The sequence below is a fragment of the Paralichthys olivaceus genome, chromosome 12, assembly GCF_024713975.1.
Source record: "Paralichthys olivaceus isolate ysfri-2021 chromosome 12, ASM2471397v2, whole genome shotgun sequence".
NCBI classification, from domain to species: Eukaryota; Metazoa; Chordata; class Actinopteri; order Pleuronectiformes; family Paralichthyidae; genus Paralichthys; species Paralichthys olivaceus.
This window is the reverse complement of record NC_091104.1, coordinates 15909824-15915740: the sequence shown is the minus strand read 5'-3', so window position 1 is coordinate 15915740 and position 5917 is coordinate 15909824.

The following is a 5917-nucleotide window of genomic DNA, read 5'->3' as shown; positions in this document are numbered from 1 at the left end:
CAGTGCTACAGACACAGACTGTCAGTGTCAGTGCTACAGACACAGACTGTGAGGGTCACAGACCATCAGTCATCCAGTCTGTCAGTGTCAGTGCTACAGACACAGACTGTCAGTGTTAGATACTATGAGGGTCACAGACCATCAGTCATCCAGTCTGTCAGTGTCAGTGCTACAGACACAGACTGTCAGTGTTAGATACTATGAGGGTCACAGACTGTCAGTCATCCAGTCTGTCAGTGTCAGTATCAGTGCTACAGACACAGACTGTCAGTGTCAGTGTTAGATACTATGAGGGTCACAGACTGTCAGTCATCCAGTCTGTCAGTCTCAGTATCAGTGCTACAGACACAGACTGTCAGTGTCAGTGTTAGAGACTGTGAGGGTCACAGACTGTCAGTAATTCAGTCTGTCAGTGTCAGTCATCCAGTCTGTCAGTGTCAGTATCAGTGCTACAGACACAGACTGTCAGTGTCAGTGTTAGAGACTGTGAGGGTCACAGACTGTCAGTCATCCAGTCTGTCAGTGTCAGTGCTACAGACACAGACTGTCAGTACCAGTGTTAGTGTTAGAGACTGTGAGGGTCACAGACTGTCAGTCGTCGAGTCTGTCAGTATCAGTCATCCAGTCTATCAGTGTCAGTATCAGTGCTACAGACACAGACTGTCAGTGTCAGTGCTACAGACACAGACTGTCAGTGTTAGATACTATGAGGGTCACAGACTGTCAGTCATCCAGTCTGTCAGTGTCAGTATCAGTGCTACAGACACAGACTGTCAGTGTTAGAGACTGTGAGGGTCACAGACTGTCAGTAATTCAGTCTGTCAGTGTCAGTCATCCAGTCTGTCAGTGTCAGTATCAGTGCTACAGACACAGACTGTCAGTGTCAGTGTTAGAGACTGTGAGGGTCACAGACTGTCAGTCATCCAGTCTGTCAGTGTCAGTGCTACAGACAAATGATTTGAAACCATAGGGCTGCCACTGTGTTGTTGACATGATGAATGTTCCCACAATCCAGTTTTCTGAACCAGTAACAAACCGTAACACTAACTTACTGTGCAACATGATACACCTCACCAGATCATGCTTTACAATACAATGCAGAAATAAAACATATCCACAATGCTGCACAAAGACTTCAGGCCATTGTTTAAAATCTACATGTGTGTTAACATTTTCATTTCTTTAAACTAAATCCAAAACCATGTTAAGTTTCTAATTACTGTAGTTGTAGATGATAAGATTACAGTAATGCTATTACATCCACACCTTTTACAACAATAGTCAGCTAATAAGTGTTTCATGATGTGTGACAACTCTCAGCCAGTGTGTTTCTGAATGAAGCAAAAAAAAAAGTCATTTACCACTTTCATCTCTCAGTTGAAGGCGGCCTCAAATAATAAAAAAAAAAAAGAAGAAGAGTCTGTGAATACGAGTACAAAAGCCATTTAATCGCTCTCATCTTCCTCTTAATAACTGCAAATTTCCCCTTGGGCCCATGGGAGAGGCCCTCTCTGTGCTGCTGCCACCTTATCTGCCGCCTCCATATTTCAGCATGCTGAGCGCCTCCCTCAGTACCCAGCCCCCGGCCTCCTCTTGCCGGGGCCTGTGGGGAAGCTGGGCTCCTGGGCCCGCCATTGTTCTGGCCTGGGGAGGAGAGTCCGGAGAGAGCCCTGAAAGCCGGAGAGTGGGAATATTAAAAAAAAACTTGAGCCACTGCTTCATTAAGCGGCCGCTTTTCACAAGCAAACATATCAGAAACAGCCCCCTTTCAGAGGCAGTAATTAGCAATTTGGAAACCTTGCCCCCTTAGGATATACAGTTTCAATTTAGTCAGCAGCTTCAGATTCTTAGGCACTTAATATTCATTGTTTCTGCCATCTTCCCAATTTCTCGAACGTACATTGTCTAGTCTTTCACTGGCGATAAAGTGTTTTATCTGTCGTGTAATTCTTCTTTTCAATGAGCCCTCTGCAAGAGAAGTTAATTTTTATAAATAGTTTTCTGAGGGATTTGTGAAGAATGTGTGGGATATGATAGCGGAGTGCTCTTCAGGAAGCGTCAGGCTGAATACCATGCAGAGTTTGAGCCTCATTGATTGAGTCTGGCTGTAAATAGTGTGCGGGAAAAGTTCCTGAAACTTCCTGGGAAGTTGAGTTGCAGAGTAAAACCTGGACGTCTGATGGATATTTAGGTTCAAATGATAATAATAGTTTAACCATGGCAAAGAAACCTTAAGAGTTTTGAAGATTTGTTTTTACAAGTACTGAATTATATGCACTTTTATCATAAATTATTTCTTTGTCTTTGTTTGCATGGATTTAATGGCAAATGTTTTCAAACTGCTTATGAAGCCAAACCACACATCACACCTCAGGGGTGGCAGACTGACACTTATCTTTGCCTCCAAGGAGCCTTTGTTTCCAAATGCTACCACTTCCATTCATTTCCAATCAGCATTGTCTAATAGAAATAATTGATTTTGCCTCTTCTACACAAATGAAAAACGCTTGTGATTAAACATTTTGTCTCCAAATCTAAATTCCTAAAGATCCCCATCAACACTCGACAAAAATATGCATTTCATTAAAGCAAAGGGGGGATAAAAAGAGAAAGAAAGAAGTAGCTATGATGTGAAAAGAGGAGGCAGGGAATGAAATAATGAATGGAGTCCAAGTGAGCTATCTTTCCCGGGCAGAGCGCCACTAGGGATGCAAACTCTCAGCCACAAGAAATGAGCTACCTATCTGTGAAAAGAGTGACTGCTCCATCCTATTTGATTTGGCTCTCCTATCATCTCTTAAGAAGATGTCAGCCTTGCTTCTTCTATTGCTCTGAGCCTTTATCAACCCAGAGACGATTTCCCTGCAAAAAAAAAAAGAGGGGTGAGACGCATTTCAGTGCCTTTCAGGGAGCAACACTAAAGAATAAGTGTTATGCGATAAAAAGGGGGTTGTTAAATAGATCTGTCTATTTGTATGGTAATAATGATCGCTTAAAGACTCACGGCTCCGTGACTTGTAGAACAAGGAAACAAATCTGTATTCACGTATTGTGTTAACACGACTCTCTAAACGACCTTGTGAAACTTTCATACAGTAAAAAATGAGTTGGATTCTCAAGTTTTTTTTTTCTGTTTGTATCATTCTTTTCCCCGTCCTCTGCTCGGGGACGAGTCCCTGTGAGCAAACCTGTCCGATCTCAAACAACTGCGCACTGAGGCTCTTTACTTTATAAACGGGATAAACTGCCGATTTAAAAGTCAGCATTTAAAGCAGTTCATAGTACGAGTGGAAGAAATGATTAACGTGACGCGGTTACATATGTGTTTATGTTTGAATTTTTGACCTTTGCAACATACAGTATTTTATATAATGGAAATTGAATAAGTTTTTTGAAGTAAAAATAATTGTGTGCATCACAGGGTTACAGCATATTTCTCAGATTTTTTTCCTAAAATTCCTTCATTCAAAAAAATTTACTTTACAAAAGTATCAGTAGCAAAATTTGTTTAAGGTAGCAAAACTTAAAGTAAAAAAATACTGCAGTGGATGTCCAAAGTTTTATTTGTTTTATTAACAGATTGTTATTAGTTTATTAGCCAGAGCATCTTGATCACCACCTGGTGGCTGACTGCAGTAGAACACCCCACACACCCCTCCTCCACCATGTTAGCAGATTGGTCATGGACCAAATTAAAAAGTCAAAGTAAACGTCAAATACAAATTTCTCAAAGATGATGTCAGTGATTTTCGAAATCACACTGATGAATGTTCAAGTGCTCATTTTTCCATTAAGTTTGGTTTATTTAGGAATCAAAAGGGACTGAATGAAAAGTGATTTTCCTGTTGAGACATCAAAATGTCTTCAGCCTAAAACAACAGATAATTAACATAACTAATATTTTTATCCTTTCTACCAACTCATGCAGCGAAACATATTAAACTACTTACAAATGGACAAAGGAACATCCAAAACTTATGATTGGAGTTCTTAAAAAGAATCTTAATCTTCTCATCATAACTCATTTGAGTCGTCCCCATAACTAAGAAGAATTCTCTACATTTTAAAAAGTAATATCTGAATGCAAGTAACCTTTGTGGGGTTTCACCCTCATGAAAACCCTTATGTTTTTGAATTTCTGTCAATGTTCAAGGCTAATAAAATGTGAATAAGACCATATTAAAGTTTGAAAAATGTACCCAAGACACATGAGCAGCATTCACAATGTACAAAAAAACATCTTTAAATGTCTCATCACTAAATTACGGCCATGTGCATTTTATATTCATCCCTCAGAACTGCGACTCTTCACCGCTGCTGAACAGAGCAGGAGGAGGAGGAGGAGGAGGTGAAGAACGCAGACTACACGTAGCTCTCCAGGCCCCACATGAAAAGCACTAGAGGTAGATTGATTAGCCTGCTAAGTTTGGCTGATTAATCAGGCCCTGTTAGGTGGAAGCGAGCACCATTTATGGCTGATTATCTTCCCAGAAGGTAAAATCTGAAGGTACAATCCAGAGTGGAACTTTTCAGCCCTTGTTTAAACCTAAGAATTTCTATTTCTTTTTTTTCAATAATCAAAATCAAGTTTCACGTGTTGAGCTTGATAAAACACAAGAGAATTTTGATTCTCGTCTGCATGTATTTAAACCAACATGAACATTGTACCAGATAAGTTCAAGATTTAGGCTAAAGAGGAAACACGGCCACAAAGACTGTGACATCTTGATTGAGTGGATTGATTTATATTTTGAAGAAAGGTGATATTATCATGCTTTAACTTTAACTTAGTTTACCAATGCCCTGATGTTATTATAACTTTCAACTCAAATTTTTTAAATCAGGATCGGTTGTGTGTGAAAACCAACACTTGACAGTCTGTTTGTTAGAAGAATTATGTAAAACTTTGGGAGAGAATAACATTAAGGTAGCAGATCCAGGATTTTTTTTTTGTAACATTGAGAAATGTGGTGTTTCTTGATATTGTTGTGAATTTCTCATGAAATAATGCAGAAATCTTGATGAAAGAAATCAGGCATGTGTAGAGCGCCAGTATCTACAAACAGGATAAATTTGGTGCAGATCCAGATACACAGAGCTGAAATGACAATTGTCAACAAATGACTCTAATTATTTTGTTTTTATAGTAAAACAGCAGCAAAAGTCTCTGTTTTATATATAGTTAATTAAATATCTTTTATGTTGAAACTGTCAGCATTCAAATAAATTTATAAACAAACTCCTCAGAATAGGTTCTCCGGTGTCCACGCTCCAAGTCAAGCAAGAACAACATCCATCTCGTGCTTCAGGAGAAACTGAAGAAGCAAAACTAACTCATTCACCACATTGCTCTGCTCCAGTAACGGTGAAAGAAAGACTTTATGCAAAGTGTCTGTGACCTTTTACATTCAAGTGAGCTTGATATTCTAGTAATGCTGACACTTCCAAATTGGAAAGTGAACACCTATCACCCAGAGGACAGTTGCAATCACCCTTTTCATCTCCTACAGTTCATTCTCAATGGAGCTCGACCACAGTGTGACACAGGACTTAAAGTCACAGTTTGAGTCACAAGGTTGAGTAACAAAACTAGAACTCTGTAGATTTTAAACATAGCAACAATTTCTAGCAGGTTCCTCTGAACCATAATCAAAGACGTGTCTGGTGGTAACAGCGTCCTCGTCTCTGTGGTCAGCTCTTTAGTGTCGGCCCTTCGTTCTATTGTCCACTCCTGCAGCCCCAGCAGCCTCGGCGTGGCCTTCCCCTGCCTGGTCACCCGTTTCCATTTGTTTGCCGGGATAACTATAAAAATCTGTCAGGAGACAAGGTGGGTTTTTCCTTTTTTTTCGCTCAGCTCAGCCCAGCTGGCAGATTGAGAGCCTCCTGTAATGTACAAGTCTGTTTTTATTATTCTTGC